The following is a 21483-nucleotide window of genomic DNA, read 5'->3' on the forward strand; positions in this document are numbered from 1 at the left end:
CAGGACCCTGGGATCATGACCTGAGACGAAGGCAGTCGCTTAACCAACTGAGCCACCCAGGCGTCCCTAGGACTAATTTCTTAGCAAGATGATGAGGACTAAATGAGTTCATGTTTGTGAAGATCTCAGAACATGCTTGCCATAAAGAGTCAATGCGGTATGAGGGTGGGTGAAGTCAAATAGGTAACTACAGCGAAAACGGGTGTCGTCTGTACCTTGACCTCTCTGCCCCTGGCATCCAGCACTGCTGAAATGGCAGTTAATATAGCAAAGATCAGCTGGGTTGAAGTGTCAACCCTGGAAGCAAATAAACCAAGCAGGCACCCCTCCCCCATCTTCTGGACTCTGCCCCGGGGAGGGTGTGTGCGGGCGCATGTGTATAAATATAGGGGCGGTCACAGGGGGTGGAGGCATGAGTCAGTTTCATAGAAGCTGGTCTTTGCCGTGATGAGACCCAGAACCTCACCCCCCAGCCGACCAGGCAGCAGGAAGGAGGTTTATCCCCTCAGAGCGAGGGTTGGGCTTCCCTTTGCCGTGATTAGAGGATGCAGTGGGCAGCTCCCTTCCAGCAGGAGGCTCCTTCTCCTCATGGAATAAGGTGGTGGTTATGGTCCAGGAACTTTGTTAGCGAGGCACAGTGCGCCTGGCTGGAGCCCCTTGTGAGCCAGTTAGTTTGGTTTGGTTCTGTGGGCACAGAGTGGGTCAGATCCTGAGCCCTGGCTGAGCGCTAAGCTCAGTTAGTCATGGTGCAAACCTATGCTGCCTCCTCAGAGGCCTTGCACTACGTGTGGTTAGAGTACCACCGTGGCTCACCAAGGTTCCAGTCAATTCCACGTAAGCCTCTATTTGGTGGTCCTTGGGCACTGTCCCAACCATCTGTCTTTGGTAGCCTGATCCCTTTTTACTTCTCTGTCAGCTTATGCCTCTCTCCTCACTGGGCCCATGTCAACCACACTGCCCTTCCGTCAGTCTCGAATATTCATCATGCCCCATCTAGCCACAGGGCCTTTGCTTGTTCTTTTTTCTCCACCTGGAATTCCCTTCCTTCCTCTCTTGCCCCGTGAACTCCTTCTCCTTCAAGTCTCACCTCAAGTGTCACTTCATCTGGGAAGCTTGCCCTGACCCCCTTGCTAGGTTGAATTTCCCTATCAGTCCTCTTACTGCCTTTGTCACAGATCCCACCATCTGCCTCCCAACACTTCCTCAGTTGTGGAGAGGATCGTGGCTCATGGCTGCCTCTTCCCCTCACGTCTGCTGTTACCCTGCGTGACATCAAGTTTCCTTTCAACAATCTACCTGATGTCCTGGTTCTTCAAGTTCAAGCCCCTCAATTCAAAGCCTTTCTCCTCCACTTCTCCTCAACCTCCCACACCAAAAGCAGCATCTTGAGCCTTGTCATTGCTTGGGATTACCATTCTCTGATACAGTGAACTCCAGCTTCCCATTCTCTGGCCACCTTCTCTTATCCTTCTGTCAATAGTCCTCTCTTCCTTACTCCTATCAGACCTGCTTTTTTTACCTCACCAAAATTTCCTGTCACTTACCTTACGCTCTTCCTATCCATTTATCAGCATCCCCAGTCTCACTTCCCTCCCTATTTGGTCCAGGTAACATAATCCATCACTCCAACTTCCCTTTAATTAGCACATTTAACTTTTCTGTACCTCTGTCCTTCCACTACATCCATCCTGCCAATCTCCATCTTCAAGTAAACCACACTCCTACCCCAAGGCCTTTGCACACACTGTTCCCACTAATAGGAATGCTCTTTTTCCAGATATCAACATGGCTCACTTTACTTCCTTCAGACCTCTATTCAAATGTTACCTCTACGGAAAGACCTTCCCTGATCTTATTTGAACAGTGCCTCTGTCATTCTTTATCTTCTTATTCTGCTTTATTTACCTTCAGAGCATTTACCTGACAATATATTATTATCTGTTTGCCTATTTCTCTCTCACTAGTATGCAAGCTCCATGAAAGTAGGGACTGTTTATTTTGTTCACTGCTGTATCCCAGAGCCTAGAAACACTGCCTGGCACTTAGTAGGCACTTGTAAATATTTGTTGAATGAATGAATAAACCCCAGGGCATTTGAACTATTTGTCTTCTTCATAGGAGAAAATATCACACCTCTGTGGGTTGGAGTCACTCCAGATTCATGGTGCCCCATGTCAGCAGGCCTCTTGATGCTACCCGGCAATCCTTTTACTTGTCCTGGGTCAGCTCCCTTTCCTGCTGCCCTCGTAGGCAATTCCAGACTTTTACCGTGGTCCTCAGACCCCTAACCTGCCTGCATTCCATGACTGATGGATCTTCTAGTTGTTTCTGACTTTGCATTATTTCAAACAAGTGCACTGAAAATCTTTGCACACGTAGAAAGATTTCTCTAGGAGCCACATCTAGAAGTAGGAAGTATGCATTTCTCATGTCAGTAGATTCTATCAAACTGCCATCCAAGAAAAGCTATGCCAGGTCACATTCATACCAACAGGGTATGAAAATAACTGTTTCCACAACCTAATCAACACGGATGTCATCAATTTTAAAAGATTTTTTTCAACTTGATGGGTGAAAATTGGTTTCTTGTTGTTTTATTTGTATTTACCCTATTGCTACTAAAGGTTGACTATGTTGCTGTATGTTTTATTTGTCTTTTATTTTTACATCTCTGAATACCTGTTCCTTTCCTTAGCCCATTTTCTTGTTGGGTTGTTTGTCTTTCTTATTGGTTTAAAAAGATCTTCATATATTTTACATATTTCTCCATTATACGTTTGACATATTACAAATATTCATATGCCACAAATATTTTCTCCCTTTTAGCTTTGTCTTTTAAAGACATAGTTTTTTATGTAGTAAAAAAAAAATCTATCAAGGTATTATTTTATGATTTCTAGGATTTGTGATCTACTTGAAAAGGAAATATTATCCCACATTTTCTTATAGAGTTTTTTATTTGTGTGCGTGTGTGTGTGTGTGTGAGAGAGAGAGAGAGAGAAAGAGAGAGAGTGCATGTGTATTTAGCTCATTATTTCATCTAGAATTCATATTTGGATATGGTAAGAGGTACAGGTCCAACGTGATTTGGGGTTTCTTTTTCTAATTTGGACAATTAATCATCCCAACATCACTTATTTACTAGTACAGCTTTCTCACCGATTTACAATATGCCTTCACGGGGCTGTACTAGACTCTATTTTGTCCAATGGATTGATTTGTGCCAACATCCCACTGTTTTAATTAATATAGTCTATGTTTTGTTTTGAGAGCTGCTAGTACAAGCCTTCCTCCCCCTTTAGAAGTACTTCTTTGTCAGGGCGCCTGGGTGGCTCAGCCGGGTGAGCATCAAACTCTTGGTTTTGAGATCGAGCCCCACCTTGGGCTCCATGGAGCCTGCTTAAAGATTCTCTCTCTCTCCCTCTCCCTCTGCCCCTCCCCGCTCTCTCTCTTTAAAAAAGAAAAAAAAGTCCTCTAGTCACGTTTTAGAAATAAACAAATGGTCAAAAAAAAAAAAACCTAAACCCAAAACAAACAAACAAAAACCCAAATATTACTTTGTCATAATTGCAGTTTTTTCTTTAGGTGATCTCAAGATCAGCTCCTCAAGCCCAACAAAATTCTGTTATTGATTCAAGTTGAGATTGTATTAAATGTATGAATTAATCTGGAGAGAATGTCTATCTTTCTAAGACTGGGCCTTCTTATTCTGGAACATACCATGTCTCTTCATTGATTCAAGTATTTTATGCCTTTCTGTCAAGTTTTCCACCCTCACCCTCACCCACCGTGGCCTGATTTCAGCCCCTATGACTCCACCACAGGTGCTCTTGTTAGAGTCAGCAATGACCTTTGAGGTGTTCTCCCCTTGGGAGTGGGGGACTATGTCTTCTCCCTTTGAAGCTGGGTGGATTTTTGTGACTGTTTTGACCAATAACGTATTGTGAAAGTGACACCATGTGGCTTCTGAGGCTAGATCAGAAAAGTCGGTACGGCTCCTGCCTTGCTTGCCAAAATACTCCTTTTTCTTAAAAAAAAAAAAAGAGGTGAAATTTACATAACATAAAATCAGCCATTTTAAAGTGAACAATTCAGTGACATTTAATATATTCACAGTGTTGTGCAATTACCACCCCTGTGTAGTTCCAAAACATTTCCATCACTCCACAATGAAACCCCGTACTCATTTCCTCCCCCTTCTCCCTGCCCCTGGCAGCAACTAATCTACCTTCTGTCTCTGTAGAATTACCTATTCTGGACATTTCCGAATACGTGGAATCATACACTATGTGACCTTTCCTTTCTGGCTTCTTTCACTTGGCATAATGTCTTCAAGGTTCACCCATGTTTCAGTACTTCATTCTTTTTATGGCTGAAATCATATGCCGTTGTATGGATATATCACAATTTGTTCACCCATTCATCCACTGATGGAAATTTGGGCTGTTTCCACCTTTTGGCCATTGTGAAGAGTGCTGCTATGAACATTCATGTATGAGTTTTTGTTTTAACATCTGTTTTCAATTCTTTGGAGTATATACCTAGACGTGGAATTGCTGGGTCATAGGGTAATTCTATGTTTAACTTTTTGAAGAATCACTGAACTATTTTCCACACCATTTTAAATTCCTCCCAGCAATGTACAAGGGCTTCAATTTCTCCATGCCCTTGCTAATGCTTGTTCTTTTCCTTTTTTTTTTTTTAAAACGATAGCCATACTAATAGGTATGAAGTGGTATCTCATGGTTATGATTTGAGTTTTCCTAAGGATTAATAATGCTGAGCATCTTTTCATGCCCTTTTTCACCATTTGGATATCTTCTTTGGAGAAATGTTTATTCAAGTCCCTTGCCCGTTTTAAAATTGGTTTGATTTGTGAGAGTTATTTATATATCCTGGACACTAGGCCCTTATCGGAGACATGGTTTTCAAATATCTTTTCCCATTCTGTAGGTTATCTTTTCACTTTCTTGATAATGCCCTTTGATGAACAAAAGTTTATCATTTTGATGAAATCCAGTTTATCTATTTTTTGTTCTTTTGTTGCTTGGCTTTTGGTGTCATATCCAAGAACCCTTTGCCAAATCCAAGGTCATAAAGATTTACCTCCATGCTTTCTTCTAAGGGTTTTATAATTTTTTTCTCTTATATTTAGGTCATTGGCTCATTTTGAGTTAATTTTTGTATAATGACCTGAGCACCCTTGTCAGAAATCAATTGGCCATAAGTGTTAGTATTTATTTCTGGACTCTGTTCTATTCCATTGGCTTTTCTGTCTGTCTTTATTCCAGTACCATACTGTTTTGGTTACTGTAGCTTTGTGGTAAGCTTTGAAACCAGAAAGTGTGAGTCCTACAGCATTATTCTTCTTTTTCAAGATTGTTTGGGCCATCAAACCCCCTTGTAATTTCACATGAATTAGATGCGCAGCTTCCTTTTCTGCACAAAAAGGCCATTGGAATTTTGATAGGGATTGCATTGAATTTTTAGCTCACTTTGGGCAATACTACCATCTTCACAATATTAAGTCTTCCAGTCCATGAGCAAAGGATGTCTTTCCAAGGCCTTCTTTCATTTGTTTTGGTACGCGATGTTTTGTACTTTTCAGTATATAAGAATTTCACTTCCTTGTTTATATATTTATTGATAGAGATCTTCTTCTCATGCTATTATAAATGAAATTGTTTTCTTAAGTTCTTTGTGGCTTGCTTGTTGTTGGTGTATGGAAACCTACCCTGAGACCTCTAGGCTATGAGGAAGCTCAAAGTAGCCCATTCTGGAGGCATTTTGGAGAGGCCCTGAGACCATCTGGAGAGAGAGAGAGAGAGAGATTGATGCTCAGGCAGCTTCCAGCTGCTCCAGCCACCTCCCTCCCCATAGTGTTCCAGCTCGGGCCACTCTCACAACTGTGTGAGAGACCCTGAGCCAGACTGTCTAGTCCCCCAAATTCCTAACCCATAAAAACCATGAGAGATAATAGAATAATACACAGATTTTTGTTGTTTGAAGCCACTAGGTTTTAAGGTGACTTTTTTTTTTTATATAGCAATAGATAAACAGAACCGTCTTCTAATGACAAAATCTAAAGGACCATTTTGAGTACACTGACCTCTCTGTGGTAGATGATCTGGTAGGACTGTTCCCTCCTTGAAACTTTCTCTTTCACTGACTTCCTTCACAGTTTTTCCTGGTTTTCTTCCTCTATCCATGGCGCTGCTTCTTAGTCCCCTACCTACACTCCTTTTATTCTACCTTCCCCTCAAATGTGGATGCTTTTACCTCGGCCCTCTTTTTTTCCTGTTGCATCTCACTCTCCCTGGAAAATCTCCCATCTACAAGGTGATGCCAACCCAGACCTCTTTCCTGAGCTCTCGACTTGTAAAACCAAACGCCCACTGACTACCTCCACCTGGATATCTCACGCGCACCATGGCCAAAACGGATCTCTTCATTTCTCCCGCAGCCTATCACGTTCCTCATCCAATCATCTCCACTGTTCCTATCTCAATGATGGGCATCCCTATCCACCCAGTTGTCTGAGCCAGAATCCTGAGAGTTATTTCAGACCCTTCCCTCTCTCCTGTCTTCACTTGCAATTGATCGATATATTTTGTCATATCCACCTCGTAAGTACATCTAAAGGTCATTGTGGGTGTCTTCCACACCTGCATGCTCCCCCTAATCAACACAAGTGCACACGCAGTCTTTCCCATTCAGACTCACCATACCGAAGCACAGCTGGTGTGGTCCATGAGTGTGGAGCTGTCGGCTTCGCTGAAGAAGGTGAGCTGCTCGAGCCAGCCAGATCCCTCTAGCTCCAGAGTCTACGTCTTCACCACTGGCCATGGTGCAGGGGCTAGTTTTGTAACAGGAGAACGGAGGCAGACAAACCAACCAGCATCTGTGACAACTGCCACATCTCTGCCACTCACTAGCTTTGTGACCTTAAGCAAGACATTCACTTCTCTGAGTCTCAGTTCATCTGTAAGATGGGGATAATAATAATTTTCCCTACTTGCAAGGCCGTTGCCAGGATTCAGTAAGATAATGCACGTGCAACACTTAGCATAGCGCCCTGCACACAGCAAATGCTCAATAAATGGTTGGGGAATGTTTAAGAAGGAGACTTAGAATCTGGCTGGCTCTAGCAGCTCACCTTCTTTGCTGAAGACGACAGCTCCACACTCACAGACCACACTAGCTGTGGCTTTTATATGTTGGGTCTGAATAGGGACGACTGTGTGTGTATTTGTGTTGATTAGGGCAGAGTGTGGGTGGTGCAGAAGACACCGCCTTTTATCCCTAAGGTCAGGGAGGCAGATAGGGGCTGGAGAAACTGGTAGGTGCATGGATGCCGACTTAACCTAACTGGAGCCAGCACATCTGGATCCAGACAGCAGAGGGCAGCAGAGGTTGATGTGATTGCAGTTCCCTGGGTTGGCGTGGGGCTGGGGGTGGGGAAGAGAAACCTAAAGGAAGAACTTGGGGTCCTAATTCCAAATGCAGGGTGGGCTAGGGAAGCTGTCCAGAGCAGAGGAGTACTCTTCGGCTTCCTCTCCCTTGGGGTCTGGGATGAAGATGATTAAGGAAGTAGGGCGGCTTGGGAGGGGCAGAAGGGGTGGGGCTAGAATTTAGGGGTGATAGCTGACTGAGTTGCGATATTTACAAAGTATATTAAAGAAAATACATCTATCCTAGTCTTGTATGTGTTTGGGCCTTCTCACTTTTCTTGGAGTCCCAATGGTCCTTCTAAGGGCAGAGTTATCAACTGGGGACCCTAGAGGGTGGGTACCCTTATGTGTGTTAGATGATGAATTTGTGATACAGGTAAGGAATATGTCCCTAAGGTCCGAATGAAAAAAGCCTCAGGCTCAGGAGGAATCCAAGGCCCAGGGGAGGAGAAATGACTTGCCTAAGGCATATAGTTAGGATTCAAAGTAAAAGTTAGCACTTACCGAAACCTTATGGGTACTGCTGAACACATTACATACATTACCCCCACTTAGTCCTCACAATAACCTTATGGGGCAGAATCGGATGTTGTATCAACACATTTTACAAATGAGGAAACGGCAGCTCAGAAAGGCTAAGCCACTTGTCCAAGGTGCATGAGGATGTAAACCCAGCCGTACCCTCTGCTACTAGCCTAGACCCAAGATTAGGTCTCTGGACTCCCAAATCAGGTTGTTTTTGTTTTTTTAAAATCACTACTGTACTTTATGTTGGATGGAAACACAGTTTCAGTAGGTCAAATCCTGGTCCCAAATTATATATAAAAGCAAGGCAGTTTGCTACTTCAAATGGATTCTCTCAGTTAATTCTCTTGTAAGGTAAATATCCCCATTTGAAAAAAACCTCCTCTCATCCATAATTTACCTGCTTTGGGGTGTTCCTGTATTGTGTGAACTATCCGGGGGATGAGCTTCCTACAGAGCATTCATGCCTATCTGTGTTCTGCTTTAGGGGTCATCTTTCCCAGCCTGCTCTGGCTCTTTTCTGGGCTGCCTTCCTACCCCAGACTGTCAGTGTAGGTCCAGGGACAGTGAAAGAAAGTTAAGGCAATGAGATTTCAGGGGCAGTCCTCTATTTTGTTTTTCTTGTACTATTGCTTATTGTTGACCGAGCAACCATTCTTATTCTTATGCAGTGTTTGTCTGCATGGAGGCATGTGTGAATACATTCATTCAGCACTCCCTGAGCACCTACTATGTGTCAAACACTATGCTAAATCCTGGTGGATGCAAGGATGAACAAGGTATGCACAGTTTGAGTCTAGAAGGAAAGTGCATCAATTGCAAATCATTGCCTCTCAGGTGTTCCTTCGTGCAATCTCCTGTCTTCTCCATCCCTGTTGCTTTAGCTCGCGCTCTCACCATCTGTCCCTTCCTTGGGTCACTGCAGCTGGTCTGCCAGTCTCTGCCTCCTCCCAACCCCCCACCCCAGCCTGCACATAGCAGACAGCAGCACACTGACTCCACCTTTGAAAACATCCCTTTCAACATGTTACATCCTTCCCCTGCTCAACCTGCTCAGAATCCTTCAATGACTCTCCATTTCCTGTCAAATGCGCCCCAAATTCCTTCACCATCTGGCTAGAGCCAAGCAATTCCATGAGCCCATCCTGCCGTATCTTCCCCTCCCTATCCTTATTTCCTACCTGTCCCTCTGCTCTAGTAGGGAGGGTCTTCCTACTCTTCCTATACACTGCCGTCTCATTCTTAATCTGTACTTCAGTTCCATCTCCTCAAGTCCTACCTGTCCTTCAGAAGATCCAACTAGAATACCACCTCCTGCTGGAAGCTTTCCAGTAAAGACTGCCCCCTTCCTCCACTCTTCCTTCCCTATAACCGTGGGCCCAAATCCTGGCTGGTGTGAGGGTCAAACAAGATACCATCATGGGCAAATGCTTTGTATCACATAATGAAGTTGTCTTCGTCTCGATTCTCATATCTACCTTTTACTACCATTACTATCTCTGCCAGATAGTGGGGATCAATGGTTTACAGACATGGAATCCTCGTAACACTCTCCGGAATAGATAATATCTATTATTCGGTCCATCATTCAGATGAGGAACTGCGGCTCAGAGAAGTTAGATATCTGGCCCAAGATCACACTTATAAATAGGTCCATCTGGGGAGCCTGTGTTCTTTCAGGAGATGGTCCATTGGACTGAGCTAGGTTGAATCTCAATTCTGCTTTTGTTTTTTGGGTTGTTTTGCTTTGCTTTGTTTAGATCCCCATAGTTCACCTCTATATGGCCTTTGAGGTTTTTTCACACTTGATTTTTAAAGGTTCTATTGATATTTCTCCTGGTCATGACTCTCTGTTTCTATTTTATCATTTTTTATTGTTGTAAGCCACTTCCAAGCTTTTGGGAAACGAGGCGAAAGTAATTAAACACATGCACATAAAATGCCCTTCTTCTATCTTCCGTCCGAGCGTCCAAGAGTGAAGTGAGCTCTGTGAGGCCTTGAGGAAAAAGGCAAAATCCAAGTCAGAAGCCAAAGGCCACTTCCTTCTGTGAAATAAAAGAGCACACAGTCTGTGCCAGGTCCTCTAGCAAAATGCCAAACTGTGGCATGGGCTCTATTTCCTTCCAAGGTTGTATTTTTATTTTTAAGGAGCCATCAGGTGGTAACGGATGATTCATGCTTTACTTACTCTTCTTGTTTATTTCCCTTCCGCGACCTTCAGATTTTTTCCCCCTTAATGTTTGTTCCGGGTTTTAACAAAACACTGAGGTACTAGACTTGCCTTGGTAACTTTTCTTTTCTTTGGTCTAATGTCTTCTTAGGGAAAAAAAAATGAAAGGAAGTGACAGTATTCCAAAACCATCTTTTATTCCATCAGTAGACAGATTGCACCTGCTGCATCTAAGGTCACTCTCCGATCATTTCCTTTTTCAGTAAAAACTCATTTAGAAGATACTCCGTGAGTACCATGAGTAGTCTTGGGCCCTACCCGGCCCTACTTTGCCCACTCTTGGCAGAAAGAGCCATCTGAATAAATGGACTCCATGCACTGTATTTCCATACTCTAGGCAACAAATCTTATCACTCCTTTGGAAGCACCATTTGCATACAACTGATTGATGCTGGGGATTCTTTTTTTTTTTTTTCTTTCATTAAGGCAAGTCTTGATTAGGCTACAATTTGTTAGCCTACTTGGAGTAACTGTGAATTATTCAAAGCAATAAAACTTCATTTCTTTACAAGTAACCTACAATACAAATGGCTCACTAATTTGAAGGGTTACCTCCATTAGTTTGAGTAAGTGAGATTGGACTACATTCAATAACAATTTATTGATTTCTTTCATCATTCAAATCATTCTCCCTAGGCAAGAATTCTTTTTAACATCCCCAGCACTCTAGGAAGACTGGAGCAGTGGACTCTCCCTCGGAGATAAAAATGTGCTGTCCACTCACCTGTCCTTGAGTTGGAACCTTAGACTTAGGGATCCCTTTGCACTTTACATCCACATGCTTGCAGTCTGTCCTCTGTGGCTAAAAAACATGGGCTGAAGGTTCATGGTCGGGATATGGCTGGACTGGAGGACTGCTTCTGTGTGATGCAGCCCAAGTTGCTTTATCTCTCTAGGTTTGAGTTGCCTCATCCTGCAATCGTATACTCAGCCCGTGAAAAAGATTAAGGACAGTCAGAGACCAGGGTCAGGGCTCCGATTGGGAATGAAGAACTAAGTGAAGGGGCTTTCCGTTTCTAATCCTGACTGTCTTGACTGCTTATAGGTAGCCCTGTGCTCTACCCACTGAGCTAAAGACACGAGACACTAGACAACTAGAGAAGACTAGAATTATAGGACAAAGACATTGAGGAAGGTGGGGAAAGATACTGGGCCATTCATATTCCCCACCCAGTACTTCTACACTTTCTGTAAAGAAGGCAAGAAGGAGAAGCTCGCTTCCAGAGCCACTGGTGTAGCAAGGCATTCTCGGATTCCGAATAGATAGCTGAAAGGGATGTCTTTCTTTGCTGTGAATTTCTCTCTGGGAGACTCTGGCCATGACATGCGGGTGAGTATGTTTCAGTGAAGTGTCTCTTCTTTCCTTATACTAAGGGCAGGGAGGAAAGGAGATGGGCTGGGCCACCTTGGCCATGTTTGAGTTACCAAACGACAATAGAATTCCTGCTTAGACTGCTAGGGAAATGGGTTTCTCTGATCTCCTGGGAGGAACTGTAATCACAAGTTTTGAAAAGCCTAGGGAATCTGTAACTGAAGGCTGTCTTTCATTTGGGACAGGAAGAGACGACACGGAGGGTGAGACTGATAAGTGCAAGGGCGTGAAGCACCACTTCCCTCCGCAGGACACTGAAGCTGGCCTAGAGAAGAAGAGGTGGTGGTGGGGCTGGGAGAATCTACCCTATTTGACCTAAAGGCTTGCAACCACCCTATGAGGTCATTACCATTATTATCCCTGTGTTACAGGTCAGGAAACTGAGGCACAGAAAAAAAGAGAGGTCACAGGGCTAGTGAATTGCAGAGCTGCAATTTGAACCCCAGATTGTCTGACTCCAGAGCCTCCAGTTATGGTTATTTGGAAATATACCTGGGATAACAGGGAGAGATGGAGAAGAAGAGGTGGAGGGGGTTATGGTAACATGACCCCTCAAGGGCCCTGAGGTGGCCTCAATGCCAGGAGGTAGCTTAGTGTAGTGGTTAAGACCATACATCAGGGGTCCAATAGTGTAAGTTAACAGTCTGGGTTCAAATCCCAGATCTACCACTTCCTGACTGTGTGACCTTGGGCCAGTTATTTGACCTCTCCATGCCTCAGCTTCCTCATCTGTGAAATAGGGAAATAGGGGTAATCATTGTACCCACTTCATAGGGTTCTTGTGAAGATTGAATGAATCAATGCAAGAGGATGTTTAGGTACCACCTGACACTCAGTGAATGCGACTTACTTATTTAATATCTAACATAGCGATGAAGTGCGCAAGTGGTAGGTCTGTGGTTGCCTGGGAGCTCTGTGAGCCTCAGTTCCTCCCTGAAACCTGCTTGAGGGTTCCTGTGGGACGTTGAGGTGATGTCTGAAGAGAAGAGCACACAGTGAGTACTAGATTCCCAACGCCATTTTGCACTATTACATCAGCCCCGTGCAACTCACCCTAGGGTAGAGTCCACATTCTCCTGTTGGCCTAGGATCTGGGAGTTTAGATACTAGATGAGTGGGTCATTGGCAAGGGGTGGGGTACACCTTGTGCTATGCAAGGAATTCCATTTTTAATGCACGTGACCTTAGGTCCTGCTGACAGTGAAGAGGGCAAGAGGCCATGGCCTCAGATATCCCTGGGCCCAGGTCGAGAGCCTCAAGGATCCAAGCCCTGCAAGGTGGTAGAGCCAATGGGGAAGAGCCCAGCCTCCAGAGCCAGACCTACCTGGGCTCAATCCCAGCTCTAGCACATATTGTGCGACCTTGGGCAGGGCATTTTGTCTCTCCGTGCCTCAGTTTCCCCACATGAGAAATGGAGATCATAGTTGTACCTTCTTCACTGTGGTGTTATCAGGATTAAGCGTGTGAACACGTGTAGAGAGCTTAGAGTAGTGCCTGGCACGTAGGATGATTATTGTTGATTTATTTCCAGAGAAACCGGAAGATGAATGAAAAAATGAAGGAAAGCTGTGGCACTCCTCCCCACCCTCTCCCCTTCCCCACCCCCGGCTGGAAGACGCTCCTGTCCAAATGGGAAATTGAAGCTAAAATAGCACAATAAAGGAAAGGAAGCAGATGGGCTCCCACTCGCTGTCCCGAGGAATGTGCTGACTGTTCAGGAACAGGCCTTTGGCAGTCACTTAACACAATCACGAAGCAAAAGGAAATGATCAAGTCTGTCATCAGGGTCAGTGCCAATTTATTTAAGAAAGTGGCAAGGCTGAAGAGGAGGATGTGGGGAATGGGAGGCCCCATACATTCCTGGAGCTCGTTCACAAAACCCCCCGGGGCGGCAGTGCCAGGTGAATGTGGCTGGAGAAGCATCCCCCCCGCCCCATTTTATCCTTTCCAACGTCCCCGAGCGAGCAGCCTTGACCAGAGGCTGGGACTGGGGACTTTGAGCCAGGCACGATAAGAGGATTGGTGGTCTGCATGGGTGTGTGTGGGGGAGTCCAGTTGGGGCCCCCGTGCTTCCTTGATTCGATTTGGCAAACTTGTAGCAAGCTCCTTCTCTGCCCGGTAGTGGGCTAGGAGCCATGGGGATGCTGGGAAGAGTGGTACAGGTAAGGTCTTTGGCCTGGAAGAACTCAGAGAGGATAGAAACACGGAGGGGGGTGCGCCTGGGTGGCTCAGTCGTTAAGCGTCTGCCTTCGACTCAGGTCATGATCCCAGGGTCCTGGGATCGAGCCCCGCATCGGGCTCCCTGCTCCACAGGAAGCCTGCTTCTCCCTCTCCCACCCCCCCTGCTTGTGTTCCCTCTCTCACTGTCTCTTTCTCTGTCAAATAAATAAATTAAAAAAAAAAAAAAAGAAAAGAAACACGGAGGGGTCAGGGACCAAACTGTTACCCCTTTGCTAGGGAGTTTACATGGAAAAAAGAGAACGTCTGGAAAGGATAATGCTTAACATGAAATAACCTCTGTTGGTGGAATTAGTGCGGAGGTGTTATTTCCTGGTGGGTAGAGGGACCTGACAGACTGTAAATTCATTAAAGGAAAGGTTTCTGCCTCTGTCTATCCCTTGACCAGTCACTAGCTGGCTTTACACTTAAAGAGACTTCTAGGCAGGGCATTTAGAATTAGATCCCACCAGCTCTGACTGAGAACTCTGTGCCAGGCACAATGCCACGTGCTCTCCCACGCTTGAATATCATAGAAAATATGTCTGAGGTAGATTAACGTACATATTGAGTGATTTGGCATGAATCATAGAAAGGCCTGTAGCTGTAATATGGCCCAGTGATCCTCACAGTGTGGTCTCTGGACAAGTGACATCAACTTCACCTGGGAACTTGTTAGAAATGCAGATTCTCAGCCCCATCCCATATGCACAAAATCAGAAACCCCGGGGGTGGGCCCAACAATCTGGCCCTCCAGGGGATGCTGGTGCAGGCTCAAGACAGGACCACTGCCCTAACCCGGTGATCTTTAAAACCCTTTAGGATGGAATCAGAGAGGGAGGCGACCCATAAGAGACCCTTAACTCTAAGAAACAAACAGGGTTTCAGAGGGGAGAGGGTTTGGGGGAGGGGGTAACTGGGTGAGGGGCATTAAGGAGGGCATGTGATGTGCTGAGCACTGGGTGTGATATGCAACTGATGAATCGCTGAACTCAACCTCTGAAACTAATAATACGCTATATGTTAATTCATTGAATTTAAATTTAAAAAAACCCCTTAACCCAGCGATCTGAGGTGCCATGAAGGTTCTGGGGAAACCCCTGGGGAGGGGAAGGGGCTTGAACAACTCTGTTTTCATCTGCCTCACATGTTGAGCTGCCACCTCAGGCCTGGTTTCAAGAAAGTGCTCCAAACGGAAAAAGTTTGAAAACTGTAACTTCACTCTACCTATCCTGCCTCATCACCAATACGGATGCGGACACTGAAGCCCAGAAAGGGGAAGGCTCCAGGAAGCAAGGATGGGACTAGAATCCAGGCCTCCTAACTTTTGGCCCAGGGTGCTTTGAGGCATCTTGGGCAGCCCCCACATGAGAGAAGAAACAGGAAGACAAGCCTTTGAGCTATATTTCATTAAGATCCCGGGGCAGCCTGCTTCTCTTTCTAGTTATACCGGGAAAGGCCAGAGGCTTCTAAGGTTCTTGGAGGTAGCCCTTCTGGTTTCCTCTCTCCTCCTATGGCCCGGGGCTTGAAGTCCCAGACCACCTCCCAGCCAGCCTGACTCCCCCCACCAACCACCAGCATTCATCTCAAGGTGGAACATCGTGGAGGTCTGCCTGAACTCCCAGCCTGGCCTCTCGTGCCCACCTGATGTCTGAGGCTCTGCCCGAGTCTACAGTGCCCTGGTCTCCATTCTTTACCCAACTCCATGCCAGGCAATGCTCAGTCATTGTTATCACACCAGGACCTGGGATCATCGTGAACCTCTCTTGGGGGGGCGGGTATCCTTGCCTTCTGTACCAGGTCTCCTCCCTTCCCAGCCCCCAACACTCTGTCAAGCCTATGGTTCCAGCAGGTGGCTCACAGGGCTCAGCAAGTGAGCAGGGGAGACGTCGGCGGGATTGAGGTCTGCGGGATTGAAGTCTGTACCGCCCGCTGCCAATTCTGCCCAAGGCCCAAAGTCTCAGCTAATCGGACTTCCCCGACTGCTGCCTATGCTTTTTCAGATGCTGGGTATCACCTTTGACCTCAGACTTGAGCTGCTGCCAACCTCTTGTGGTTGTTTTCCCCAGGGCAACAGCACTCAGTCCAGCCATCTCCACATGGAGGGGAAAATGCAGTGGCTTCTCTGGGTGCCAAAGGACAGTGCTGAGGCTAGTGGGGGTCTCCAGAGGCTGAGCCTACGTGAACAAAGTCAGGGCAACTGTGGTGTAGTGTGTGAGTCAGCTGCTTGGCTCTTCACTTGAGGGAGAGAGAGGGAGGGGGCAGGGGGAGGGAGACAGGGAGAGAGACAGGGAGACAGAGAGAGACAGAGAGATCGAGAGAGTGCGCACGTGCGCACATGCACACACGGTGGAGGAGATGGATTTCTGGAGGACAGAGCGAATGAAAAGAAATTGAAAACATGACCACTAAAAGGCTAACATTTGCAGGCCAAGCCAGCTCATCCCTCCTGCAAAAGAGTGTTTGAAACCCTAGCCAGGTCCCCCCTGTCTGACTTCTTGGCCTCTGTGGACTGACAAAGCAGGAATTTCACAGCTGATGGAAGCGAGCAGTGTGAGGGAGAAAGCCGGGCCTCTGGAGTCAGATGCATGGACACTCCACTCTGGGCTCAGCCACTCACTAGATAATCAAACGTATGTGAGGGACTTCACCTTGAACCTCGGTTTCCTCAGCTCCAAAAAAGGAATGGTAATATCAGGTTGAACCATACAAAAATGCTATTTTATAAGTTAAGAAAGTTTGAATATTGCCAATTTCCTATTGGTTCAACCCAACAGCATCTTTCTCCCAGGGGTCTTGTGCAGGTTAAATGAGGTAATATAAAGAAGTGTCAGCACCTGACACATAACAAGGACCCACTAAAGGGTAGATGATGATGACGGTGATGACAGCGGGTATCTAACAAAGGCTGGCCATCTCACAAATACAGGTCCTGGGCCACCTGAAAAACATCACCGACATCATCTGAGGGGTTAAAATGGACCCTTGGCCAAATACTCCTCTCTGGACTGGGTCAGCTCTTAAAATTTCTTGCTTAGAGGTCACTCTTTGTGGTGAAGACACTGTCCAACAAAGCCTCCCACTGAAGAGTCACAAAAGGGAACAGATTCAATCATTGGCTCACTGATCCACTCACTCATTCAGCAGCTTGTATTGAGAGGCTAGGCGGGAGAGGCACTGTGCTAGGTGCTGGGTTGAAGAAGGTATGGTCTCTGCCCTGGAGGAATTTGCAATTTGGTATGGGAAAAACCCCAAGACAGGTGCTGAAAGTCCATTGTTGACAAGTGTCATAGTCATAAAAACTGTGTCCCAAGACCTGTGGCGGTACCGGGGAGGGATCATCCAGCACTGTTTGGGGGTTAGGGAAGGCTCCACAGAAAAAAGTGACATAGCAGATGGACCTTGAAAGAATTCCTTGGATGGAGAAGACGTGGCTCTAGAAGAACATTTCAAGGGGCGCCTGGGTGGCTCAGTCATTAAGCGTCTGCCTTCGGCTCAGGTCATGATCCCAGGGTCCTGGGATCCAGCCCCACATCGGGCTCCCTGCTCTATGGGAAGCCTGCTTCTCCCTCTCCCACTCCCCCTGCTTGTGTTCCCTCTCTCGCTGTGTCTCTCTCTGTCAAATAAATAAATAAAATCTTATTAAAAAAAGAAGAACATTTAAAGCAGGGGAAATCTAATATGTAGAGGCACAGATTTGCAAAGGAGAGTGATTGGGATTGGTTCAAAGTTCAGTGATAGGGATTGGTTTGAAGTTCAGTGTGTCTGGAGTATGGGGCAGGAAAAGGAGTATCAGGAGCTGAGGCTGATGCGATAGGTCAGGATTGAGTTAGGAAGTGCACAGTATGCCAACCTAAGGGACTTGGACATGATCCTATAGGTAAATGAGAACCAAAGATAAGGGTTTCCCAGAGTATCCAGACAAAAAACAACCTGATTTTATCTGAAGTGGGTCTTGGGAATCTGAGATAGAGGGGTTTTCTTTATTGTTAGTAATTATTCTCAGCTTTATTGAGGTATAATTTACATATAATAAAGTGAACCTATTTTAAGTGTACAGTTCAATGAGTTTTGACAAATACATATACTTAGGTATTAGGTAATTTTCAGATTAGGTAATCAGTATCACCTTAGGCCTGGGCAAATGGAGCTCCTGCCCTGTGGCCTACATCTGGGCGTGGGGGTGGGGGTGTGTGTGTCCTGTGCTTTGTAACGCCTTCCTTAAAATTGTCAAAGTTCCCTTTTAGTTCCTGGGAGCAGACAGGGCCAGCAACACCATCAGGGTGGGCTGCCTAGAGTACAGAGTGGGTCCCAGGTTGACAAGGGGACATGATCCATGTTTCTTCCCTTCAAGGCGCTCTTTGAACCTCTAGACTCCTCCCCCACCATGCTTGGGGCCCACCAGCTGTTCCAGATAACTCCAGGACTCTCACCTATGGGACTCCTGGTTGGTACCTAGTTCCAAGAGGGCTGTGTGGCAATGTAGTGTTTCTTAGACACAATTGCATGAAGTTGGGTCACCAGAATGATACTGACACACTGTGGATGATTCAAATATTGCCTACAGACAAGGGCCACCTAAAGTGCATTTTCCCAGGTTCTGAGCCCTATGAGTGGCTGTGTACGTAAGACCACCCGTGCAGTCGATTTACACCATGTGCCTCATGGTGAAAAGTTACCTTGAAGGGTCTTGCAGCCAGTTTTACTCCCATGCCCCACCCTTGACTACCACCGTCTTGCTTTCTTTCACTATTAGGTTAGTTTTACCTATTTTAGAATTTCAAATAATTGAAATATTACAGTATCTAGCCTTTTGTGTCTGGTTTCTTTCAATTAGCATAACGCTTTTGAGGTTCTCCATGTTGTAGCGGGTATCAGTAGTTTGTTCCTCTTTATTGCAACATACCATAGTATATGTTGCATATTGATACAGACTATATTGTATATTAATATACCATTGGTCCATTATATGGATATACCACAATTTGTTTATCTATTCACCCGTTGCTGGACACTGGGGCTATTTCTAGTTTGGGGTTTTTATAAATAAAACTGCTCTGAATATTTTTGTACAAAGCTTTTTATGGGTGTATGTTTTCATTTCTCTTGGGTAAAAATACCTGGGAGTGGAATTACTGAGCCAAAACTTTGGCTTATATTTAATTTTATGAGAAACTATGGCCTGATTTCCACAATGATTGTACCATTTTATACTCCCATCAGCAATTTAAGAGCGTTCCTATTGCTTCATATCTACTTGATATTGTTATTTTTTAAAATTTCAGGTATTCTTGTGGGTATGTACTAGTATCTCATGATAGTTTTAATTTGCATGTCACTGATGACTAATGATGTTGAGCATCTTTTCATGTGTTTAGTGGCCATTCGTATGTCATCCTTTGTGAAGTGTCCATTCTTTGGGTATAATTTACAGACAGTAAAACGCACCCATTAAAAGTGTGCAATTCAATGAATTTAGTCTTTTCAAAGCACCAGCTTTTGGTTTCACTGATTTTCTCTCTCTCTCTCTCTCTCTTTTTTTTTTTTTTTGCTATTTCATTGATTTCTGCTCTTACGTTTATTATTCCCTTCCCTCTACTTACCTTGGGCTTAATTTGCTCTTTTTTTTCTAGCTTCTTAGATGTGAACCTGAGTCACTGATCTGAGACCATTCTTTTCTAATACAGATATTGAGTGCTATAAACTTCCCCCTAAGTACTGCTTTAGAGGCATCCCACAAATGTTTATATGTTTTTGTTTTCTCTCATTTAAAAATGCTTACCAAATCCTTTTTAAAAAATATTTTATTTATTTATCAGAGAGAGAGAGAGCACGCTTGAGTGAGGGGAGGGGCAGAGGGAGAAGCAGACTTCCCACTGAGCAGGGAGCCGGATGTGGAGCTCTGTCCCAAGATCCCAGGATCATGACCTGAGCCAAAGGCAGCCAGGTCCCCCTTTCCAACTCCCTTTTGATTTATTCTTTGACCCGTGGATTCTTTAGAAGTGTGTCATTTCATTTCCAAATATTTAAGGATTTTCCAACATCTTTTTGTTATTGATTTCTAATTTAATTTTGTTGAGGTCAGAGAACATATTCTCTATGATTTCAGTCCTTTAAAATTTACTGAGCCTCATTTTATGGCCCAGCATATTGTCTTTCTTGGTGAATATTCCACGTGTGCTTAAGAAGAATGTGTTTTCTGCAGATGTTGCGTGTAATGTTCTATTCATGTCAATTAGGTCAAGTTGATTGATAGTACTGTTCAAGTCTCCTATGTCTTATTGATCTTCTGTTTACTTGTTTTATCAGTTACTGAGAAAGGACTGTTGAACTCTTCGACTACAATTGTGACTTTGTCTATTTCTTCTTTTAGTTCTGTCAGTTTGGGCTTCATGTATTTTGAAGCTTTTTTTTAGATACATACACATTTAAGATTGTTATAGTGTTCTGATGAAGTGACCCTTTTATCATTATAAATGCCTTTACTCTTGGTAATATTCTGTGTCTTGAAGCTTACTTTGGAATTAATATAACCATCCCTGGTATATCATTTTTGTTTGTTTGTTTATAGTAATCTCTACCCCCAGTGTGGGGCTTGAACTCATGATCCTGAGATCAAGAGTCACATGCTCTTTCAACTGAGTCAGTGGGGCACTCTTGTCCCTGGGATATCTTTATCCATCATTTTAGTTTTATACTATCTGTCTTTATACTTAAAAGATGTTTCTTATAGACAGCAAAAAATATTTGAAGCCAATTTTGTTTTTCATACATTAGGATAATCTCTGACTTTTAATTGTACTGTTTAGAGTACATTTACATTTAACATAGTTATTGATGTGGTTACTGGTGATGTCATCCATTTCTCTATTTGTTTTCTATTCTTCCCATCTATACTTCACCAACTTTTCTTTTTCTGCCCTCTTTTGCATTGAGTATTTCCTTTAGAAACTTTTTATTTTAAAATAATTTTAGATTTACAGAAGAGTTGCAAAGATAGTACAGAGTGTTTCCATACACTTTTTATCCAATTTTCTTTAATGTTAACATCTTACATAAATGTGGCATATTTATCAAAACTAAGAAATTCACATTGTTATAAATTTTTTTTTTTTAAAGATTTTATTTATTTTTTAGAGAGCGAGCGAGAGAGAAACAGCATGAGAGGGGAGAGGGTCAGAGGGAGAAGCAGGCTCCCCGCTGAGCCGGGAGCCCGATGAAATTCACATTGTTATAATATGATTAACTAGAGACTTCATTTGGATTTTCCCATTAATGCCTTTTTCTGTTCCAAGGTCTCATCCAGGATACTACATTTCAATTAGTCATCATGTCTCCTTAGGTTTCCCTTAGCTGTGACAGTTTCTTAGACTTTCCTGGTTTTTGATGACCTAGACAGTTTTGAGGAATGCTAGTCGAGATTTTGTAGAATTTATGTTTGTCTGGTGTTTTCTCTTGATTAGTCTGTGGTTGTGGATTTCGGGGATGGATACCACTGAGGTGATGTGCCCTTGTCATCCCATCATATCAGGGGGTATGTGACATCAACATGACTTACTGGTGATTTTAACCTTGAGCACTTGGTCAAAGTGGTGTCAGGCAGATATCTCCACTGTAAACTCCCGTTTTTCCCTTTTCAAATTGTATTTGTTATATGCAAGTGACTATTTGCATTCAGCCCACACTCA

General features: G+C 44.4%; 1 long non-coding RNA gene across 1 annotated transcript; it reads left to right on the forward strand.

The window, feature by feature from the left end:
- Nucleotides 1-3551: 3551 nt before the first annotated feature.
- Nucleotides 3552-13893, forward strand: LOC145717784 (uncharacterized). The gene is made up of 3 exons (XR_014141198.1): nucleotides 3552-3741; nucleotides 8648-8755; nucleotides 13110-13893. It is a non-coding gene; the product is annotated as an uncharacterized LOC145717784 (long non-coding RNA).
- Nucleotides 13894-21483: the final 7590 nt, after the last annotated feature.

Source organism: Leptonychotes weddellii, chromosome X (assembly GCF_054177405.1).
Source record: "Leptonychotes weddellii isolate Sample4059 chromosome X, ASM5417740v2, whole genome shotgun sequence".
NCBI classification, from domain to species: domain Eukaryota; kingdom Metazoa; phylum Chordata; class Mammalia; order Carnivora; family Phocidae; genus Leptonychotes; species Leptonychotes weddellii.